Below are 25,310 nucleotides of genomic sequence, written 5' to 3'. Positions count from 1 at the left end.
GCTCCATTTTTATACAACTAATTTTAGAGGATCCATTAAGGAGTCAGACAGCCCTGGATGAGTATCCCAGCTAATGTGACATAAATCTCTTTACCCCTCTTAGTCTCAGTTTCCTTATCTTTAAAATGGAGATAATGACAAAAATGTTCCAATAGGGGGTTGTAAGGATTAAATGAGATAATATATGTAAAGCATGTAATCCAGTGCTTGCCAAGAAGTAAGTACTTGTCGCACAGGAGCAACAGTTCTTTGTTATTCTGGCCATCATTATCAGAGACAGAATAAAAATTAGACTGGTTAACTAGACTATAAAGCTTAACAAATGTTAGAGAATATTGTTATGGATATTATTGTTATTAGTGGCAAAAAACGTAAGTGCCCATCTGAACACAAACTTCTTTGTAGTTAGGTGGGTTTATGGTTTGTCTTAGACACTGCTCTGGCTAGTGCCTACTAACAGTGGATATGCAATAAACAACTTCTGAAAGAGTAATAAAAAAAAACCAAAGGTCTAAATCAGTATGATAACGTAGACGTACTTGTAAGCAAATGGAAAAAGAAAGGCAGTGCTGTTCAGCAGGAGAAGAAATGGATATGAAGAACAGGATTGATTTTATTTTAAAGAATAAAAGCTTCTAAGCAATAAAATTAGAAATTCAATTTTAATGGTGCAAAATACAGAGCTCATAGAGAATTCTGTGGTATGACATTGTCAAAAGAAAGGCCAATATTGAAGGCAGCAGCATTTGGAACTATCACATCTCTGGCCCGCTTTCAGACCCTGAAAAGTCGATTAGAACATTCCAGGAAACAGCTGCAGTTTCCTTTAAAAAGAAGATTCTGAACTCTGTTCACATCTCTCACCCATTCATATTGCTTTGTCTACCAGCGTGGCCTTTATCAAGTGAGGGCTTCTGTTCTCTCTCACTCCATGACAATAAAACCCAAAGCACCTCCTACCCTTAAAAGGAAGTGTTAGTAAGTTCCTTATTACAACTATTACATGCGACAAAAGGCCAGCAACTAATAGGAGATGGATGAGATTAAATTACCCAAATAGGACAGAAATAGCCATTTACTTCAAGAAAGGCCCACTTCCTTGAAACTCTATGGCACTGAAACCATTTAGAGTTTGCTGTCAAGATTCCTAGCAGTGCTCATTACCTCAGCCAACAGTCCCCCTGGACGACTGAAGACTTATTTGAAATATGTATAATCATGGGCTACAATACCTAAGTGCAGCAGGATGATTTAAAAGCACCACTATAGCTTTCATCCATGTTATTCATCTCTTTCTGTCTATTCATTTGTGACCCAGACAAAAAGTTGGAATGCAATCTGTATATTGATATTCCCTAAAAAGAATTTCAGCAGCTCTTTAGGAAGGATTGTGTTAACAGTTTTAGAAGCCTCAAACATTCTGCTTTTATGGTATTTATGGGTAGAGTTTCTGTTTCATAAAAATAAAGCCCCACTAAGAGCAGTGTTCAACTTCTGCCCCAATTTGAGTATAGCATAGTGGTTAAATGCACATAATTTGGAATGAGAAAAGACCTGGGTTCACGTCTGCATGAAATTGGACAAGATAATCAAGCTTTTTGAACCTCATTACATCATTAAGGAAATTATATTATGCATGCAGAGCACTTCGCATGCATTAAAGAGCTTAATAAATGTTAGATGTTATAGGTATTAATGTTGTTGTCTGTCAATTCATCAGGCACACAGCTAGACCTCATTTCCCAGCCCCCATGTATTTAGCTAACTGGATACAAGTGACTAAGTTCTGATCAATAGAACATGGATGGAAGTGATGAGCACTTCTTCTTGAAAGGGCTCACAGAAATCTTCCAGGCTTCATCCCTAACTCTTTTTTTTTTTTTTGGCATGGGCAGGCACTGGGAATCGTACCCAGGTCTCTGGCATGGCAGGCGAGAATTCTGCCACTGAGCCACCATCACACCACCCAGTCACCGTCACACTGCCCCATCCCTGATTTTTTCCTTTTCAACAATCCTGAAGGCTACTTGTTGAAGAAGTTAATGCTACAGGATAGAAGGAACCTGTACCTGATCGGAAAACATCCCAGAAGATTCACCCTTCAGGAACATTTGTGAGGAATTCTGAATGGTTTCCTCTGAAATGGTATTGAAATAAACTTTGTTTTCTGTTAAGCTTTTGAGATTTGATGCCATTACAAGAGTCAGACTACCCCAAGGTTTCTTAACCTAGGAATTACTGGTATTTTGGATCACATAATTTGTTGTTATGGGAGGATAACCTGTGCATTGCAGAATGTTTAGCAGCATCCCTGGCATCCACCCACTAGATGCCATAGGACCCTCTCCTCTAATTGCAGTGACCAACAATGTCTCCAGGCATTGCCAAATGTCCCCCAAAGGACAAGATCTTCCCTCATTGAGAACTACTGGCCTAACATGACCAAAACATCATCAACATGTTATAATCTCATCATTACTGATGGCCTAGTCCCTTGTGATCCTCTTGAAATCATAGCAAAAGGCCCCAAAATTCCAAATATAGCTCAAGTGCATTTAAGAGAAAAAAAGTTAAGTGACACCAATACTTACAAGAAAATGTTGATTCAAGTGGTGAACCAGAGTTACAAGGGACCAAAAATCAAAGTTGAAATCAAAATAAATATTAACAACAGCAACTAATTATCTAGGTCCAGGAAAATTAATATGTTTAACAAATACTTGTAGAATGCCAACTATGAAATAGGCACTGTGATAAAAATAAACAAGTAAATTATATATTTATACAATTTCTATGGAAATGAAAGGTACATTAAAATATGGTGGATTTTTCTAGTTGCTTAAACACAGACATTAATTGACTATTGTGATAGTGAGAGGCAGAATTCCAAAGATGTCCCTACATGATTTCCATCTCCTAGTCATTCAACCAAATGCCAATCAAGGTCTGCTATGAATGGATTTTGAAGATGTGATTAAAGTTGCTAATTAATTGACTTAAACTTAGTGGGGGCCCGGTTTATCCTGGTGGATCCAATGTCGACACGTGAGCCCCTAAAAGCAGAAGAGGAAGGTAGAAAAGTCAATCAGAGAGATTGTCAATCAGAGGGGAAGTCTGAAAGACTACTAGCATGAGGAAGATTCAACATACCGTTGCTGGTTCTGAGACAAAGAGAACCTGTGAGGACCAAAGAGAGGTCTGTAAGAGCTAAGGGTATTACCTGACTGACATCCAGCAAGGAAATGGGACATTAGTCTTATACAAAGGACTAAATTCAGCCAACAAGCAGAATGACCTTGGAAGTGGATTCTTCCCTAAAGCATCCAGTAGGAAACAAAGTCCTGCCAACACCTTATTTTAGCATGGTGAGACCCATGTTGAACTGCTTACCTATAAAACTATGAGCTGGAAGTGGTAAGTTGTCCAGCCTTGAAGGTTTTTGAAAAATCACAGTTTGCATTTGATTCTGAGGCTATCAAAAGAACCTACTGAAGGACATTTTAAGGTAAATAATTTCTGGCCACTTGTACATTAATTTTTAAAACTGTTTTAGGGGATATTAGTGAGCATCCTCAGGTATCCAATGTATAGTCCTCAGATGTAAAGATTCTTATAAATACAGCTTGATAAAAACTTTTGAAAATACAGCAAAATCCTAAAGCATTCTATTCACTTCAAGGAAGCTAGGGTAAAAGGCAGATGCAATAAGAATTCAGCTCCATCTTCCATCTATAAAGATTTTCATATCTATATTCACATAGATCCTGCTCAGCTTTTGAATCATATTCTTAGTTCACAATAAAATATGTGTTCAATCTATATATTGGCTTCAATAGCAACAAATCAATTGCTCAAATCAATACCCCACAAATTAAGTAAACAAGGCACATGGAAGGGAAGACATTATGTTGACTAAACACAAAATAACTCTATAATTCTTTCACATTTTTGGTACATCATTTTGACTGATGTAGAAAAATTATTATATGCATTTAACAGTATTTTCAATGCTGTTCAGTATGGTATCTATTAATCAAATGTGGCTATTTAAATTTAAATTTGAAAAAATTAAATTTATCTAATTTTGAAATTCACCCCTCAGTCACACTGGCTACATGTCAAGCACTCCATAACCTATGAAGTTTGTGGCCATTTTACCAGACATCATACATATAAAACACAGTATACACATAAAAATTCCATCAATGCAGAAATTTCTATTGAAAAATAAATAAGTACTTTTAACAAAGAAAGAAATAATTTATTAGACTTGCCTAATACAATTCAATCTGTTTTAAATTCACATTGTCAAACCCACATACCGTGGAGTCTTGTGAGATCCTGAACTTTTGTTTTAATCGTCATAGGAATCTTACTCTTAAATCTATATCAAACAGCTCTCTATGCAGACAGGATCCAGTTCTGTCCTAGACTCCATACTAGGCATTGTCACATCTGTCATTTACGCCTCACCGCACCCTTTGAGATAGGCATGCTTATCTCCATTTTTAGAGGAGGCACTAGGACAAAGAGAGGACATGACATCTTTACAAGGACATAACCTAAACAGCATTTATTTCTTCCAAAGTAGCTCTATTGCTACCAGGAGAAGTAGAGTTCACAGGCTGAACAGTTAAGTTTTCTATAGATGATGTTTACTTAGAGAAAGATCAGAGTTCTTTTTCACACAATTGCAGATTTGGTCTAATTGTCAAAATCACCATGTTCTGACAGTGGCTAAGAAATGATTCAGGGATATATTCAGCAAGGAGGAAATCGCCCCAGTTGATAACATGGAGTCAGATACTCATATCATCAGCCCCCAAAGACTCCATTCCTCTGCTACAAATACCTCCTGATATTCACAGCCTTGCAGTCATTTTCTACATTGAATACAGCTGAAATGCAAACAATAGGATATTGTAGAAATGACACTGCATGACTTCTGAGTCTAGGCCATAAGATACATTAAAGATTTCACTTTGTTCTCCTTTTCAGATGGCTCTCTCTCGAGGGATCCAGTTATCACATCATGAAGACAATCAAGCAGCTTACGGAGAGGCACATGTAGGGAGGAACAACCACTACCAACTTGCCAGATATTTGAAAGAGACATCTTAGAAGCACATCTTGTAGCCCCACTCAAGCCATCTGATGTAGTTCTAATAGACATACAAGACACCAGAACCAAAAACTGCCCAGCTAAGCCTCCCCTGAATTCTTGACCCACAGAAATGGCCTGAGGTAACATTTATTGCTTTTTTAAACCATTTCAGCTTCAGGGTGATTTGTTACGCAGCAGTAGAGAATTAATACAGAGAATTTCTCAATCTTTTCCTAGTGGCATCTTTACAGATGAAATATTTCACATGCTGCTTTCTATATTGAGCCCTTTTTCCCTAATTATATCTTGTCTCTATAATTATTTGAGCTTCTTAAAGACAGAGTGCCAAATCTTATACATTGATACATTGTTGTATCTCCCCTCCCCATATTTGTTTATTAACTGGGTTCCTGTGATTTCTTTTTCCTTCTCACCATTGAAACTGTTTCCCTCCACGTTTGGGTTCCTTCTATTCAGAATTCCTCCCTTTTCTTGTATCCTAGTTGAGGAAAAGTCAGAAAATTCAAAGTGTTCTAAACAAAATGTGCATGGTCCTCAGCAACATGAACCCCCAGCAGTCTTAACAATAACCAGGAAAAGATTACAAGGACTCTTGGTTATTTTGTTAGGAACACCTCCCAAAAGGGAACTGCTAGGTATTGTGAAATAAACTAAGTAAAATTTGCAAATCCATTCAATATCCATTCCTGACCTTTAAACTTAGGTCATCTATGACTGCATTCATTCCATACTTAATGAACATGCAAAGTATTATGGATGATGAAAAAAATAGACATTGACTACATGCAAGGTACTCATAATTTAATATAGATGTCGTAGGATGCACATATTTGCCCATATTCACATAAATGCACATTAAATATCAAAGACAGGGAAAACTAAGGGTCAGATGAGTAGCATTCGCATATACAGATCTCCAAAGAAAGAGATTATAGCTGAATTGATCAGGGCAGGCTTTGTGTGGGAACAAAGTCTTTAGAAAGTATAACTATGGAAGAAATTATTGTAGACATTATTAGTTTCATTCTTCTCCAGTTTTCCTTTGGCCTTTGCATTGAGAAATCTGCACAACTCACAGCCTCTTGCTATGGAGCAGGATCAGGTGACTAGCTTAGTCAGTGGAATGTGAAAAAAAGTAACATATTGCATTTCAGGTTTAAATTAGTGAAAAACCATGTTTATTCTCCAGGCTTTCTTCCCTAAGAAGGTCATATGTTCAGCTGTTATAGTCATAAAATGCCAGTACCTCCATCAGTTTAGGTCCCTAAATGACTATCCTAAGCAGAGCCCCTTACAACTTGTATTGGAAATAAAGCAAAAGCAAGAAATAAACCTTCCTTTGTATTATGCCACTGGGATTTTGGGATTAATTTGTTTTTGCTGCATGACCTAGCTTCTTTTCACTAAAAAAAATAATAATAAGATTTTGGAAGGTGGAAAGGTGTAGAGAACAGTTTAGGAAGCTTATAAATCATGTGTTATATGACCTTTTCCAATGACAAATCTATGTGCATATCAGGACATAGCTTGTTATTGCATACTTTAATAGAATTGAAAGTTTTTAAATAAACACATGAAGAAGGTTGGAAAGGCAGCCAGAGAATGAGTACTGACTTTGGGTGATCAATACAGATCTCAGAGTAACAGGATTATTGATGGCTTGGCCAGCAGCATTCCTTTTTTCTTCCCTGTCTTTTTCTTTGTGATTATGAACCACATATTTCCATGTGGAAAACAGTATTTCATAACCTCTAAACCTAACATAAGTCCTGTAAAACCTTGCCTACAGTTGAATAGCCAAAAATAAAGACTTGGAATTCTTTGAAAGCTATCCCATTTTACACAGCAATGCTTTCACTCTCTACCAAGGAAGTGTTGCTGCTTGATGGATTCCCCTCTCTTGCTCTATATTATACTTACTGTTCTATGCCTGTCACTCCCAATTTTCTTCCTAGTTGTTTGTGCCTTATTAAATTCAACACTTTGAAATAACCAATGAGAAGCAGACAGCCTCAGGAAGCCCTTCTTCTTACAGTTAGAGCTCTTTTTTTTCTAGGAAGAAATTACATGTTCCAATCAATTCACAGGTGGTATTCATTGACAATCTACTTTCTTTGTAACTCGTCATTTCCCAATGGGTAGCAAATGGTCTTCCAGGAAGATTTGGAGATAAATTTTAGTTTTGCCTTTTCATACAGAAATTAACTCCCCTGTTACCTCCTCAAATCAAATCTCTTTGAAACTGATTAGCAAAAAGAATTTAAGAGTCTTTGCTATCATTAAGAAAAAAGAGTTTTTGCTACAAAAGGCATAATTAAATCATCATATTTACGTATTATTCTCAAAGTAAAGCTCCAGGTCAAGAATCTCAGGAAATGCATTAAACATTCAGTAAAAATTCAAAGGCGCATCTCAGATTCTACTGTCTTTGAATATTCACATGTTTGGAAGAAGGGTAGGCGAGCAGGTGAAAAGAAGTAAAAAACTATTTAAGAAATAGAAAATTATTTAAGTGATGTACATTTTGGAGTATCTCAAAGCTATAACCTTTAAACACTATATTATTGTCCAGTCTATGACATTTGGGAGGGATTTATGAAATTAAATAATTCCAAAAGAACCTAACTTCAGATTGGACTTTTTCCTAAGGAAAAGTTCTGGCAGCTCATCAGAAAGGATTTTGTTCTACTAGAGTTTCAGAAACACCATTGCACTGGTTTGAAATTGTTATGTACCCCAGAAAAGTCTTGTTCTTCTAAGGCTGATTCAATATTGTAGGGTGGGCCCTTTTGATTAGATTGTTTCCATGGAGAAAAAATTCACTCAATTGTAAGTGTGACTTTTTACTTGGAGTGTTTCCATGGAGATATGGCACACCTAATTGTGGGTGTGACTTTTTGATTAGATGAAGATGTGACTTCACCCATTCAAGGTGGGTCTTCATTAGTTTACTAGAGTCCTTTAAAAGGGGGAACATTTTAGAAGAGCCAATAAAGCCAAAACAAAAACCAGACATCTGGAGATGCAGAAAGAAAACACTCCTGGGGAAGCTGTTTGAAACCAGAAGCCAAAGACCCCAGTAGATGTCAGCCACATGCCTTCCCAACTGACAGAGGTATTCTGGACCCATCAGTCTTTCTTGTGTCTGAATGCCTTAATTTGAACATCTTTATGGCCACATAATAAAATTCGTTTTTAAAAAGCCTCTCCATCTCTGGTACACTGCATTCTGGCAGCTTTAGCAAATCAAAACAACCCTTAAAACACTGAATTTGAAGATAATACCTATTTCATCCCAATTCCTTAATCTCTAGCAAAATATCTATTCTACTTTTGAGGAATATTATTCTTGAGCTATTGGTTTGCTGTAGAAAACATATTAGTTAAGACCCTTTGGTTCTAAATAACAGAGATCAAGTCAGGCAAGATAAAACATGAAAGCAGGAATTTATTCGAAGGGCTGAAGGGTGACTCAAGAACTCAGAGATAAAGATGCAGCCAGTTTTCTCAAAACCAGGAGATAGAAACAAGACAGGAACCCAGGGAATATGTCTGCTTCTTTATCTGCTTCCCTATCCTCAAGGGGAAATATGAAAGCCTCCACAGATCTCAGTTTTACCTGTAATAGTGCCGGCCATATACAGAGAATCACTGTCTATCTCTGAATTCCAATATCCAGAAAGAGAGATTTTGACAGGCCAAACTTGGATCAGGTGACCAATTTCAATCCAAATAAATTATGCCAGGAGTTGGGGGCTATGTAGTGATCAAATATGATTGTCAAGGCCAGGGGAACACACTTACTGGAAGGGAAGAGAGCTCTCTGAAAAGAACTAATGATTTGTAGACTCCACAGATACCCACTACAGAACAAAGGGTATCAGAGTTTAAACAATGGCCACTATTACTGCAAATTGTCCCGTCCGTTGTCTCATTATAACAGTTGATACAACTTCAAATATTCATCTCTGATATCAACAAAACGGGATGTCCATTTCCTGATATCTTCTCCTCAGTTCCCAAGAGGCCCCAATATATTGCTTTGACATTTAGCACAGGCTTGGACAAAAGAACAAATGAAACAGATTTTACTTGTTTCAGTATTTTTTTCTTTCTTATATTTACAATAAATATCATAGGAACCTGGAAATAATCCACCACAGTGTACATGATCTGTTCACTTACATCAGCCCCTAATTTTCATTTTGGACTGAAATTTAGATTCACCTCGCTCCTCAATTGTCGCCTACTATTTTCAGTACATGTTAACAACAGTAAAGTGTATCCCTACAAGAACTTAGAAATGACAAAACTAATATTGATTTGTTATATTCAAAATGGATCAATATATAAATATTTAATCACCTAAGAGAAAGCAGTTTAGCAGGGCTTTACTCTCAACTGATAACAGATATTTAAAGGGGGGAAAAAGATCAATCATGGAAAAGAAAATGAAGAACTACAAAAACAGATATTGGCAGTGGCTATTTAAGGACTACCTAGGGACTAGAAGTTTTCAGTGGCCTTTGTAAGGACAACGATACCCCTACTGTGGAGAGACATGCAGGAGATACAGGTAGTTGAGGCCATTCTCATTGTGAGACTCCTGCATCAGACTATCATAGCCTGAAGCCATTAAACACTCATGTGACTCAACATCTTTTGTTCTGTTCTAATGCAAACCAGGCAACCTTGTGATTCTGTGCCTTCCTACTGAGCTCAGGAGGAGGTTGTACTGGTTGTACTGACCCAATATTCTGTGCAGTGGTTCAGTTGCTCATTGTAAATTCACAAAGGGACATTCTGGATTAGTACTTAGTCTCAAAACTGTGGGTGATGTGTGTTTACCAAAAAGAACAGAAATCTTCCATGGGCCAGATCATAGGCCACAGTAAATGAGTACCACCTAATAAAGCATCTGGAGATAATAGTCACTTTTCCTATTCTGAGAGTGATGCCCTGGACATTGTCAATAAGGTCTGATTGGAACATTTTCTTATTAATTTCCACATTTATCAGCTTGCTTTTACATACATTTTCTAAGAAGATGCCACCAAGTCAGCATTAAATAACATGATTTTAAGTAAGAAAAATAGTCACATATAAGCCTGCTTCCATTTGTGCTTATCTTTCCAGTCCTTGTCCATTTGTCTGCATATTCATACAAATCTGCAAATTGTGGATACCTGCCATTTTGTATCTTTTTTTAGCCTATATTAGAACTTAAATTACAGTAGAATCATTTTTGCCTATTTCAACATTCCCTTCACAATGAAATTATAAACATTATAATGGCTTCGTAATGAATATTTTGTTCTGCCTCTATTAAATTGCTACTTGAGGAAGTATCCCCTAGAATTCCTATCTCAGACAATCCTCTTCTTCAGATGAAGCTCTATATTGCCAAACTGCTCAGTAAAAGGAATTTTTTCCTTTTTCTCATAACCCCACTAGTAGTCTAACAGCACAACAGTTTCACCACAACTTTCTCAACGCTAAATATTATCATTTTTTAAAACAGAGAGTCCATTAGATGCACAACTACACTTCCAAAGTGTCATTGTTTTAAAAGGTTCTTTATAAATTGGGTGGGTGTCCAGGAATGGTGACTTACTGCATAATCCAGGGCCCTGAATAGCCTATCATGCTTTAAAAAAGAACTATACTAAGGCAAATACAAATGGAATTCAATTGATCTTTTGTGATATAAACAGGCATGCACATTTTGCAAAGATATGCTGAAAGGGACTATATGTTTTGCCTGCTGTGAGTCTGTCCCTAAGGGTGATACATTTCTAAAAGGGAATTTAATTTGCCATAACTGCCTGCTTTGTTTTGTTTGTTGTATGAGGAAAGGCTTTCAGTTGTTTCTCTGTCTCATGAGCACCTGTTGCTACTCCACACTTATTAAAACCTTGTAGCAAGAAGGCAGGAAGCTAATTTTCTAACATGCGTTGTCTAGTTTAGGAGTATATAGTACTATAATTCAAGTAAATCACTTCATTTTGGCTCCAATAAATACATACTTTCTGTGAGATACCTTGGGGAAAGGATTATCAGATATTTCACATAGGTGAGATATCCTCCTCCCTTTCCCTGGCCCCCTTCCTTTCTTTCATTCTCTCTTCTTGGCTCTTTAATTCTTCTATCCAGAAAAATTCTCAAGGAGCAATAATATACCTCCTTAAATTTTTTTTTTAAGTTGGCCAGTTTTACTTCCAGGTTTCTGAGGTTTTTGGACACAGACAATATGTCCCAAAAATAATTTCATGTTTAGCAGAATTCTTGCCTGCCATGCTGGAGACCCGGGTTCAGTTCCCAGTGACTGTCCTTGCAAAAAATAAAAATAATCCCACATTTTTCTCAAAAATCATTTTTTCTCACTCATTAGCCCATAACAACAATTTTCCTTTTGAAAGTATAACGAAGAAAATGGACATTTCTGGGGATAAATCCTCATTCATGTGATTCAAAGAGAAAACAAATTTAATGATCACCCTGAGAGCCCTAGTAATACATCCTAGGAAATACTAATAAAATTTATGATGGCCTTAAAATTGTTTAACTCCTTTCAGGAATCTCTGAATTATAGGGCAGTAACATAACCAAGAACTGGCAACAACTCACAAAAGTCCAGAAGAGTTTTGCCTTTGAGTTTTTGGCAAAGATGCTTAAATTGTCCCCTCTATGAAAAAATAAAGATTATTTATTATTTCCCTTCCTGTGCTTCAGACACTCTTGCAACATGCCTATAACTCTTGAGTTCTCAGATTTGAGCCTCAAGGTCTCTGCATGCATGGAAAAACTTGTAAGGTAGTTAGCCAACCAACTTTGTTATTATTTTCAGGCAGAGAGGAAGGGCAGGGTGGAGGAGTAAGTAAGGGAGAGAAAGAGACCAGGAAGGGAGGGAAAAAGGGGAGGTGGGGGGACTGAGAGATTGATTGACTGAGATTGACCATACTCCCCAACACCTTCATAAAGAAACCTGCAAAGTAGAACCAAAGCGGATCAATCAGAAAGCAGAAGGATACAATTTTTCCCTCCAGGTGACTTCACTAGGAGGTAGAAAGATCTGAAATCATTGAATGCTTTTTCTGATAACCACCTAAGGATCTCTCCAAAGAGATGCATGTAAAGTTGGGCAAGTTGTTTTCTGTCCTGTCAGGAAAATATTTAGTAACAGCCTTGTAAAAGTAAGTACTCCACAGCTGCCCTAGGGAGATGTGGATTTGCTTTGTAGTGCTGTTTCTTTCAAAAATTTCCTTTGTTGCTTAGCATGTTCTCCCACAAAGGCCCAGCCTTCTTTTACAGATGGATTTACCATTCTCTCTGCATGAAGACTGTTTGGACGTACACAAACCATCCAAAGCTGGGTCTAGCCAATAGTCCTGGTATATACAGGGCCTTAACAGCAACCCACAGTTTTAGAATGGTGAAATGCATATTAACAGACCTCATGGTCCCTGTTTATTTATACTTAAGCTTCTGAGTCATTTCCTCATCTATAAACAAAGCTAATGATAATACCTATCTCATAGGACTGTGAGAGTTTTAAAAGAATTAAATAAGATGGTGGCTGGCAAATATTAAGTTCTAAATAAATGTTTGCTGCCAGCAGCAGCAGCAGCAGCAGCAGCAACATCTTGCAATAGTGCCAGCACTCCTCTAAGGAAATACTTCCAAAAACGCTCTGCATCAATGGTCTAAAGATTCCCTTACACTAGTGACCAAACCCTTGATTAGTTTCAAGAGCTCTGTGAAACTTCTTAAACTGAAAATGGAATGGTGTGATTCTGGGGCTATATGTATTTTTCTAGGACATCTCATATCTTTCATCACATTCAACTGTTAAGAATTATTGCCATAAGACAAATGGTTTAGCTTTCCCTTCTTCTTCCAATACAGAACCAGAGTCCCATTTAGGGCAAAATGACCAGGACATGGACAGAGCAAGAAGCCTGTGCATCTCTCACTACTGCTGCTTAGGCTCTGCCCCATCCAAGCCTCTGCAGCCATCCTATCCCAACAGCAGGAATTGCTAGACTTAGCTCACTTCCACAGTATCAACCCATCCTCCTCTCAGGTCTAATCATGACATCTGGTAGGAGAAATTTAAGAATATCTAGGCCAATGCTCTGTGCTCGTCATCCAGTCACCCCTGAGGCAGGGTGATATTATGGAAAGATCATGACCTTTAAGCTATGAAGACCTGTGCTGGAATGTTGTTCACTATTTACTAGATGAATGACTTTGGAAATGTTTACTTGAGCATTCCCTTTGTCATCTATAAAACAGAGACACTTAAGATGATTTATTTTGTAAGTCTATCAGGAAAGAAATGAGGTAATACAGAGAATATAAAGATGGGAGCTCAGTGCTAGACAACAGTAGGTCTTCTTTTCTCAAACCTGGGCTTCAACCTGGCTCTTGGTCACTGCCAAGACCATAAATCCCTCTAAGAAGGAGTTCTGGTTTTACTGGCTTCTTTATCCCTCCTCCATCCTAAATACTCAAATTTACTCAGAGCTTCAGGTCCCATTATCTTAGAAGTCTTTTCTGATGCTTACTGCTATCTGGACTTCAGTTTTCATACTACTTGTGGATCCTGGATTGCCTACTTTGGAAATCTACCCACCCCTTGAGCCACCCTCCTACGGTGTCTTAGGCTGACTAGACTACTCCCATCTTTCTCACTGACCACTTATTTGAAGTGCTGCTGATCAGCATACTTTTGAAGCACCATGTTACAGTTGCCAGACTCAACCTGCAGATGTGCCTTATTCTTAGACCCAGATGCTCTTTTCTTCTGCCCAATACTGCAGTGCAAACCAGTTCAGTTTTGCTTTTTAATGGATTTAATGGGCACTTTTCACAAAAGTGAAAGTATCATGAAATTTACTAAATCTAAGTTAATTGGGTCTAATTGGCCCATGATATTTGAGAGTAATCTTGAAGGCAATATAGTTAATAAAAATGTTAAAATAACATGTTTGAGCTCTTAGTGTATGCCAAGCACTATCCTTAACACTTTACATAAATTTTTGCATATGATCCTCATAACAATCTAATGTAGTAGATGTGATCATTATCACTATTTTACAGCTAAGGAAACTCAGACTTAGAGTAATTGAGCAAATTACCTAAAGTTACACAGCTAGTAAGAAACATATGTGGGGTTAGTAGGAGCACCTCCCTTTGAAAAGAGAGAGTATCCACCTCTGGCTAAGGAAGAGTCATTTCATACATATGGGGCCCCAGGGCTCATGTCTCAATGGCATATCTCCGTATCTCCGAAGAAGTGACCATATTGTGGTCATAAATTGTTGACTCTGTAGCTTTACATGAAAAGATAGCATTGGGTCACTAGAGAACCTAACCATAACCCACGTGAGATGGTATCAGTTTTAGTTTAGCAAGTAAGGGATTTTTCAACCCTGAGGCAGATAAGAATTTTAATACAGTAACCATAAAGTCAATGAAACCCATGGTAGTCACACTTTTAGGTTAAGTTTAAAAACAGTCACACTTTCAGGTTAAGTTTATAAACATGGACAATCTGAGTATTTGGTATCAAATATCTGCAATGTTTAAGAGAATTTACCACATTTAAGAATCTATCAGATAATCCAGGTTTAGATTATTGATTACTGCAACTGAATATTGATTATTGTAATTGAAGGGTTTGAGAGAATTTGAAAGTTTGTAAATGATAGTCGGGATGTTTAAGATAACTGATCTATGATATAATTTGCAAGCTTAATATATTTGATTCAAAACATGGGTTAAGGGCTTGGAAAGATTTTGCCTATTAAGAGTTGTGCATTTGCCCTTCCAAGCATTTGAAGTGTTTACAAAGAAAGTAAAAATGTCAAATTTGTAAATGTATTTTAAAATGTTGATAGAGAAATTTAACTAAGTGGGTAAATGCAAAAGATAATTTAAGTGGAGTTTAGTCTATTCTTTTACAACATTCATAAATTGTACAAAAAGATTTCTGAGATAATTTAAATGCTTACCCAAAATTGTGTTAAAAAACACAACTGTAATAAAGGGAGCATTAATTTAAAACCCAAATTATAGTAAATAGACCTTTCTGCATACAAAAGTGGTCATTAAGCCCCTGAAAAAACTCACATTGGCAGACCCAGTAGCAAGAGCCTGCATTCTAAAATGTAAATCTGATCCTTTCATGCCTCTACCTAAAACCCTCCATTGGCTTCCCATTTAGGAAAAATTCCAAATTCCTAACCAAGGACTATGAGGCCCTGCATGACAGGCCCTCTCCTACCTCAATTCTAATTATCGCCCCCTCACTCACCATATCCAGTCACTTTGCCCTTTTGTTCTCTCCTCAGTACATCACAGGCTCATTACTGCAGCAAGGCTTTTACATTTGCCTTCTACCTAGAATGCTTTTCCCGAGCTCTTTTGCATGGCTGGCTCCTGCTTGATATTTAATTCTCAGCTCAAATGTCACCTCCTCCAGAAGTCTCCCCTAATCTAGTCTAATTGTCCTTTCCCCCATCACTTTCTGACACATTAGGGTGTTTTATAGCCTTAAAAGTACTCTGAATGCCTGATTGTCTTATTCATTTATTGGTTCACATATTTATTTACCCTCTCCCCCAACTAAAATGAAATCTTGATAAGAGATCTTATTTATCTCTTCTAAAACATTTCCTGACAAAATTTAGGCACTCAAATATCTGTTACATGAATGAATGAAATCAAGTAAGTAAACCTCTTTGTCTTCAAAGTTATTTTTAAAACATATCCCTAAATAACATTGAGGTCATAAGACCCAATCATCTGATATTTATTTGACAAATCTGATTAACTTATTTGGGGTTGATATCCAGGAATTGCTGAAAATAGGCTAAATGCCAACCACAGCATACAAGCAAATATAATCCCTCCCCAGGACACTTGCCATCCAAATTATAAGCATTCAAAAATTTTGGCAAGATGACTATGCTAATAGGAAAGTAATCCAATATTAATGAGAAAAACAGAAAAGCCATAATTTTGCTTGAAATCTTCTTGGCTTTTCCATAATTAATAAGTCACTATCACCAGAAGAGTAAGAGATCAAGAGTGGTAAAAACATTCCTTCACATAAAACTCATAAGCGGTATTTAGCAAAATATCATAATGATTTTTGATAAAAGAAAATAATCTAGAATCTGAGGGTAGAAAGTGTTAGAAAGCTGCTAGACAGGAAGAAGATAGGAGCAGTTGGCATCAAGACAGAAAGGTAGGCTATTAAAGCTAGTTTAGAGATGACTGGGAAGAGACAAATTCCAAGTACTTACAGCCCATTTTAAAAATGTGATTGTGGTTTTACCTTCTGCCCTCTAAGGTTTCTTCTTTCACAGTACTTTCTGACTGGGTCAGGAAGAAACTAGTCTTGTATGCCTGCTAATCCATTCTTCCATTTGCTCAACACTCTATCCCATTTTAAATTAACTCACTAGAAAGCCAGATATCTGGACTTCAATACACTAGCAAACTGTAGAAATGTTTTTTTGGAATTCCAGTTTATAGCACACCTTGGTTTCTTATCTAGGGAGGCTCGAAGAAGAAGCAGTGTTTTCTGTTAGATTACATTTGCAAACATTATCAATTATGTATTTTTAACATCATGTAAGTAAGGATCCATAGGAAAAGTTTTTCTTAAAGCTAGAAAACAGTTTGTTCCTCATAAAAAAAAGTGCTAAAAAAATACACCCCATTAATCTTTATAACTATAGTAGTTGACAAAGATGGCTATTATCAATACTGTACACGTACATGCCCTATACACAACTCCTTCAAGAGGAGCAGTCTATTTCTCCTCCTTTCCATATGGGCTGGCCTTCTTACTCTCTCTGGCCAATAAAATACAGCAAAAGTAAGAGAGTTCTTATTCTAGGTGTAACCATTAAGAGGCCTGGCAGCTTCTACTTTCCAGTTTTCTGAGAAAGTCAATTGACTAGACACCCAAATGATAAGTGTCACCTTATGGAGAAACTGAAGTCATGAGGAGAGTGCCTAGGCACCAGACATGTAAGTGAATGAATCCTTCTTTACCTTCCAAGCTGTACTGACTGCAGCCTTAGAGAATAACCCCAGTTCACCCCAAGTGGAGCAGAACAACTGCTCACTGAGCATACCCCAATTCCTGACCCATAGAAACTTTAGAAACGATAACCAAAAGTGATCACCTGAAAATTCATTCTGTGACCCTGCATTTAAACTTGTTGATACAATAATTAAACATTTTCCAAAAAGGTAGTCCTTCTTATATGACCTAGAATGGGATACCGAGAAACAGTCTTTCCAAATGAATACATTAGAAAACATAACATAAAATGAACCCTTCTAGTTTTTCCAGAGAGTCTTGCTAGGACAGGCTGCCCTAGAACAGATGATTAAGCTAGTTTGGGTCCAATTCAGGACTATATCGCATGGAGTTACGTCTCATACCATGTACCCTCAGGCAACTTGGAGCCTTGAAGGGTCAAAGATCTGCCAAAACTCAAAATCAATAGGGCCTTTTAAATGATGACATACTCAGTGGATAAAGATATTTGACTCCACATGTCAACAGCATGAGCTACTGTCTTGGGTATTCATCAATAAGTTGAAGATTCCATTAAAGCTTTTTAATTTCTGCTCAGTGGTTTCAGGATTTAATTGATGCCAAAGACACTGCTGCCACTAAACAATGATGTTGTGGCAGGAGTAGAGAATGTCTTATACACAGGCCTGCAAGACCTTCCCTAAGAGGTCAGGGCAGTTCTACTGGCTACATTTCTGCTTGGCAGACTACAGCTAATTTTCAGCAGCTTTATGTTGTTCTGCCTGCCTATGATCCAGGCCCACATCTTCTTTTCCCAGCAACCCAATTTTCCCTCAGGAAACTACTCCACATCAATTCTTTTTCTCTTTTTTCCCATATTCACATCTATGATTTATTACAGCAAAAGGATACAGAGTAAAATCAGCAAAGGGAAAAGGCACATGGGAGAAGGCCAGAGAAAACCAGGCACAAGCTTCCAGGAGAGTTCTCTCCAGCGGAGTCAGACAAGAAGTGCTTAATCCTCCAGCAACAAATTGTGGCACCTGTGAAACGTTGCCACTCAAGGGAAGCTAGTCACATAGGCCCCCTCTGCTTGGGACATACAAAAATTCCAGACTCCCAGAAGGAAATCTGATGGTCAGCATCAACCATATTGTTTGTATAGTTTAAGCAGTAAGCCACTGTTATCAGGGAATGGTAGGAACCTTCCAGAAATCCAAGTTCCCAGAAACCAGCCAAGGACCAACCTTGCCTGCAGGCCTTTCTAAGGACAGTGGCATTAACAGGCTATGTTAACTCTTTACTGCAACGAGGTAACTGGAGTATGAAAGAGGAGGAAGGGAAGTCCTTTTAATTCCACCCATTCCTTGAATTACCATTCCCTAGAGATTAGGTAAAGTCGGAGCTTGGCCTGAGCAGAATGGGAATTGGTGAGTGGCTTCCTGCCTCATATAGATTCATTCAACTGACTACGGGTTGCTGGATTTGTTCATTTTTACCTAAAATACCATTTAGTTGTCCACACCAATACTCAATCATGTTTTTCAGGAGGGACTGATTCTACCCACAGATTCATGGATGGAATATATCCCAGACCTGGTTAAACATCCTCAGCATATAATTCAAGACGGTGCCAATGAGACTGAAACTTTGGGACTTTCATCAGAACTATCTGAAATGTGAAACTATTGTTTCCCACTGGATAGGAAAGAATGGGTATATATTACTAGAAGCCCTCATGCCATTAGAATGAGAACAAACAACCAATAGATCACTGGATTTTCTGGATCTAGCAGTTTTAGAAATCAGACTTTTAGAGGTCAGGCTTCTATATTATTTCCAATACAGAAGCCAATAAAATATCTTGCAGTCATTCTCAGAAACTTCAAAATTATGGGCTATTGCACAGAGTATGGGTTGACGGAATACCATTTATTTTCTTGGACAATGCAATTTATTACAATTTATTGTACTCCTTCTCTGAGCTTTAGATTTAAAAAGTATCCAGCATTAAGACAACAGCACTTCTGCAAACGATACCATATCTGATATTCATAAAGTTAAGTGGTCAAATAAGGAAACTGTGTCTCAAAAGCCACCCATCAAGTCAGTTATAGCACCAAAAAGGAATCCAGCTCTGCACTAAATGCAAAGCTTCTTCAGCTTTACTTAATGGACTTGAAGATCATTTGGTCTTATGGCCCCCAAATGTAAATCCATGGACTGGGATCTGTTGCCAGAGAGGGCCCAAGCCATTGGCAATCCACAAAGTAATAAGAAAAATTAAGGCATTTTAATTTATTTCAATGGAATTATTTCATTTCACTTATAAAGTCCGAGACTCCATCCTTCAAGGTATTTTGGTGTTAACATATCCTCTTTGGTAAAACAGTAGATACAAATAATTTTTTTTTTTTTGCAAAATGTAAAGTAGACAAGACCATAGGTTACCTGGAAGCTGCCTCAGGTGCTCCCAGTACTCTCTGCTTTAACACTGACAGCCATACTTGCTCTCTTCCTCACTAACAATCCCAATCCGCCCTTGTCAGGCAACTCTATAGGCCACTCCCCACTCTTGGAGTGTTCACTCTGGTGTTTCCCTTGTCTTTTCCAATGTAGATTAGAGTGGCCTGACTCTGGTTTCCCAAGTCTGCATCTCCTTTCCTAACTCTGCTCAGCAAATCACCTCTTTAGGCCAGTTGCAAGAAGAAGCTATTCTTCCTCTTTAGAAGGTCGGAAAGGGGCAGATTATAAATATTTTTAAATAAATATTTGCTGCTCTAAAAAAAGCAAAGATGCATTTATAAATATTGATACTCAACATTACTTGAAGCCTCAAAGCATCGGAAAGGCCCTAAGTGTCCCACAATAGAGGAATGATTAAATAAATTATACCATATGAAAGGAAATAAATGCAGCCATTATAATTATGATTATGAAGACTTTCTAATAATATGGAGAAATACTTTTGATATCAGATTAAGTGAAAAGACACATAATTGTGAAAATGCAATTATTTTAAATGTATATATGCATGGATAAACCATAACATAACATTGACTACACAGATTTAACTGCACAGTAAGATTATCAGCAGTATCTACCTTTGCCTTTATACAAATCTCTATTGCACAGATTTTTCACAATGGGTACATATTACTTTTAAATGCAGAACAATATATATATACTAAACTTAGTTCCACTTTTTTTATGTAGCCAATATTTACTGATTACTCACTCTAGAAGTAATATTCTCTCCTGGTAATTTCCTTTGTTGAGATTAGATTTATCTTGGATTTAGGCAATTCTGGCATTATTTTTCTTTTCTTGCCAGCCTGGGTATCTTGTACGAAATCAGGCAGCCACCTCTCTCAAAGCTATTCTTAATGTCAAATGACCACCTGTGAACCTGAACTAGCTCCAGGGATGACCTTTTCCTGTTTGCCCAAGGCCATGTTCACTGGGGAACCATCTGGAGATGGGTTTTCCAACCAAACTGAGGTCAAAGATCATATCCATAAGCCAAGAGAGAGAAAGCAAGGAGTCACATAGGGGTTAGCAACAGAAATCAAGTTATCCCAGCAGGGTATTGGTATTATACAATTTATATTTCCCTAGTGAGACCCATCCAAAAATTATTATAGGAAACCTTCACCGTTGTCAGAATGTCAAGAGTGAATTCTCTGGATGTTGGGCTTCCCTGATATCAATATTTTGGTTCTGACAGCTTTCCAATGCATCCTCACCAAATGCATTAAACATCCAACATGCTTTTGGGGGGAATGTTTCTGTTTGATTTGGCTCATCTGGCATGTGACATTCAAGATGACAAAGGGTAATATTGCTTTATCATAGCCCTGGTGTAATGGACCAAGCCAGGAAAAGCTATATTTAGATACAACTAAAATTAAATATATAATAATTCCTATCAGATACTTTTCCCTCCCGTGTCAAAACTGTATACATGGTTTATTTTAGTACTCACCCCATCCTTTACAAAGAAAGGGTATTCAGTGGCCTCAGGGATGCAAACAATTATAGTCTGTGCAGGAGGGAAACAGCATGTGAATTCTGTCACCTGATGACCCCAAGGACCCGATCTCACAGCAATGGGTGAAATTATTTTTAAAAAATTCTTCCTATGTTTCCTTTTGCAAAAATAATTAGATAGATGACTGAGATATAGGTGCGTAGGTAGGTAGGTAGGTAGGTAGGTAAGTAGGTAGATAGATGATTGATAGATAGATAGATAGATAGATAGATAGATAGATAGATTTGTATTTCCCCTTCATTCTTATATAAAAGGTAGCATATTACATACATTGTTCTGTATTTCTCTTTTTGCACTAAAACCATGTCCTAGCAATCTATCCATGTCAGTCATAGAGAGCGCCTCATTTTCTTTTCAGCACTCCACTGTATGGTTGTCCCATGGTTCATTCAAACAATTTCCTAAATATAGACCTTTAGTATGTTTCCAATATTTCATAATTACTAATAATGATGTACATCTCTTATGATGAGTGAAGTTGAACATACTTTCATATATTTAAGGACCATTTTGTGACCTGTCTAGGTCTTTTGCCCACTTTGCTATGGTACATTTGGTTTCTTCCCCCACCCCTCGATTTGTAGGAACTCTGTATATTAGGGCTACTAGCTCTTTATCAGTAATATAACTTGCATGCTAGGTGCAAGAAATTTATCACTTGTGGTTTGACTATGGTTTTTGCTATGCAAATTTTTTATTTTTTATCATCAAATTTTATTGCATTTGAATTTCGAATCATAGTTAGAAAGACTTTCCTGACACCCAGGATATAAAGGAATTCCCTTTACTGGCTAGTTTTAACTTTCTTTCACTATACTATGCATAAGGATATGTGCAGGAATGAAATTCTATCTGCCTACTGACCTCTAGGCAATTTCAAAGATGCATGAACTTTATTTCTGCAGGCCATTCATCTTCTAATAGCATCCCTTTTATTTTCCCAAACCCCAGATTTTCTTGGCAAGTCAGTCTCACTAGAGAGCTGTAACTAAATCTAAATTACTAAAGAAGACAGTGCTCACTCATAATAACCATACGAATCATTCTCTAGAGCAAATAATAATTGGTAATGCAAATCTGTTTTGTAATCACATACTTTCTTAAAGCAAGGATTGTCTATATTATATTTTATTGTCTGTCATTGATGGGTGTAATTTCTCTTTTTTATTATTTTTATTACCAAGTAATCTATGTTGATTTAGAAAAAAAAATAGAAACCATATTTAAGTAAAAAGACAAAGTTTTTGCATTTGTTAATATCTTAGGATAGATCATTATATAAACATATACCTATAAAATGTCCTCTTTTCAATTTTGGGGCTAGGCTTACTATACTCCCTGTTTTGTAATGTGTTTCCATGTTCATTTAATGTAAACACTTTTCTATGCTATTACATATCTGCAACATCATTTTAAAGGGTTACGTGGCACTCCACTGTATGAAGACACAAAATCTTTAACCAAGCATTGTACACTTAAGATGTTTTCAGTTTTTTGTTAATATCATAAACAACTCTGTGATAAAATTGTTAGAGCACACACATTTGTGTACTCACCAAATATTTCTGTAAGATAAATAAATGTGGAAACTTCTGGGGTCAAACAGTATATAAAATGTTCAGGTTTTTTAATACCCCCAACCCAACTGCCACCAGCAGTGTCTAAAAATGACCATTTTCTTCACCCACACTCACATCCCACCCATCCTACAGCTTTAGCTTTCTTTGTAATCCTTTCGTACCCCTTGATTTCTTAAAACAAGCACTAGACAAGCAAATTTAGAACACAGTAATATTGACAAGTGTCTAAAAACATTGTAAACTACTCCCAGGCTTTAAACAACCTATTAAAAAGTCCTGACAAGCCACTTCATTTAAGGATGATGATTTTTACTCACCCATAGAACTTAGTCTTTAAAATCTTAAAATCTGGTGCAGCCAGATTTTAACAGCCTTTCCCATTTAGTAGGACCCCAAGCTTGGTTCTATTTATAAATGAATAGGAACGTTTCTTTATAGGAAGCCTAGATCTAAGACATTTGCCGAGAAGAAACTTATATGAAAGCTTCTTTCATCAGGGCCTTACTAATTTAAAATCCATGAAAAATTCTCCCTTGTCAGTTACTGGATAAACACATTTGCCTGAGAAATTTTTACTTCAGGTTCTAGTCTAATGGCCCACACTTCTAAATTACACTTTTAATTGAAAAACAACAACATGAAATAATTTTTTTCAGAACCATCTGTGCTTTCCCAAGAACATGTGACAGCTACAGATAAATCCACTATTTGCACACCCAGATCTTCCTTTTTAGGGTTCAAAAAGCATAGGAAAATAATGCTGTTCCTCAAAAACAGTACGTGATCTGAAACACTTGCTTTAAAATTCGATGTTTGGTGTGTGAAGCTTCTTAACAAGTGTTTATTAAACTGCATAATTTCAGAGCCTGGAGTGGTATATTGCAATGTTTTCCTGGGAGTTGACCACATTTGCATATCCTTTTACACTTCCTGTGAAATTAATATTGCCTTTTGTATCTTGAACTTCCCTAATATAACTTGTCATTTTTACTTTTCATTGCTATGGGTAATATAGAATGAGCCCCCAAAGGGAACCCTGAAATGCCTACATAAGCTTTATTCTCCTGCTGTTAAATTTTCTCATATGAATACATTAAATCAAGATTAATAAACCTTTGCAGAATCTACTGGTCTTACAAAAAGGCAAAACTCATAATGGTAAAGACTTCCCTTGACTGAAGGAAACCTGCTCTGGAACCTGGAGACAAAGGCTAGGGTTCAGGCAGCTCTTGTCATATCCAACAGCATGCCAGAGTTCCTTCACCATCAGGAGACATTTCAATAATCACTTTTCTGTATATGTAAGAGCAGTTTAACCACCAATATACCAAAATCCATTTGGTAATAATTAGACTGCCTTCTCTCAGGCATAAATGTTTGTCAGTCATTGACCATGACAATTGACCATGATTCCAGGATTTTAAAAATTCCTGCTGGGATAAATGGAGGTGGAATGGGATGATAATCAATGAAACAGGATGGTAGGGGCTGAGAAAGAGTAACATCAAGAGTAGCTGAGAAGCTCCAGACAGTAAATCAAAGTCAGAAAAGGGATATCTCTTGGAATACCTCATACCACACCAGGCAACCATCACTGGAGATCTCAAAGGAGCAGCCCCCATTCATCCACCCGCAGTAGGCTGCTCTGTCTAATTGACAATGTGGACAAAGCCTAGGAAACCCTGAAAGGCAATCCAGAGAAGTTAGGAGTCACTTTAAGGTAACAGAACACTGGTATAAATATCCTGTGACAGGTCCGAAAGCACTAACTCTCATGCCTTCTATTTGTGTCATTTATTCTCCTCTCCATGTTCTTCTCCAACTCGGTTGAAAGGCAAGTGTGGTAGTTAGGGTCAGGTGTCAACTTGGCCAAGTGAAGGTGCCTAGTTCTGTTGCTGTGGACATGAGCAATGGTATGTGAAGCTCATCTGTCGCTGATTACATCCGCAGCTAGGAGGCATGCCTGCTGCAATGATTGATGTTTGATTTAAATGGCTGGTGCTTAAATGAGAGAGCTCAACAAAGCACAGCCCAAGCAGTGCAGCATACCTTATCTCAGCACTCACAGCTAAGCCCAGGCCTTTGGAGATGCAGAAAGGAATCATCCCAGGGAAAGTTGCTGGAACCCAGAGGCCTGGAAAAAGGCCAGCAGAGATCGCCTTGTGCCTTCCTGTGTAGGAAAGAATCTCAGTTGAAAGTTAGCTGCCTTTCCTCTGAAGGCCTACACATTTTTGGTTTTTTTTCATTTCTTTTTTAAAAATATGGAATGCTTCACAAATCTGTGTGTCATCCTTGCGCAGGGGCCATGCTAATCTTCTCTCTCGTTACAATTTTAGTGCATGTGCTGCCAAAGCAAGCGCAAGACCCACACGTTTTTAACTAAATAAATACCCTTTTATTAAAAGCCAGTCCATCTCTGGTGTGTTGCATTCTGGTAGCTTTGGCAGACTAGAACAGCAAGGTAATGGAAATTCAGGGCCAAGATAAGTGTGT

General features: G+C 37.4%; 1 protein-coding gene and 1 non-coding gene across 8 annotated transcripts in view; both read right to left on the bottom strand.

Annotated features, from left to right (window-relative positions):
• The window catches only part of FHIT (fragile histidine triad diadenosine triphosphatase), a 1,619,043-nt gene that overhangs the window by 1,234,307 nt on the left and 359,426 nt on the right, over positions 1–25,310 (bottom strand). The window lies entirely within an intron of this gene.
• Positions 25,073–25,177, bottom strand: LOC143658111 (U6 spliceosomal RNA). The gene has a single exon (XR_013163135.1). It is a non-coding gene; the product is annotated as a U6 spliceosomal RNA (small nuclear RNA).

Source organism: Tamandua tetradactyla, chromosome 15, assembly GCF_023851605.1.
Source record: "Tamandua tetradactyla isolate mTamTet1 chromosome 15, mTamTet1.pri, whole genome shotgun sequence".
Lineage (NCBI taxonomy): Eukaryota > Metazoa > Chordata > Mammalia > Pilosa > Myrmecophagidae > Tamandua > Tamandua tetradactyla.
Note: the sequence above shows the minus strand (reverse complement) of the source record. Positions and strands in the feature narration are given on the sequence as shown.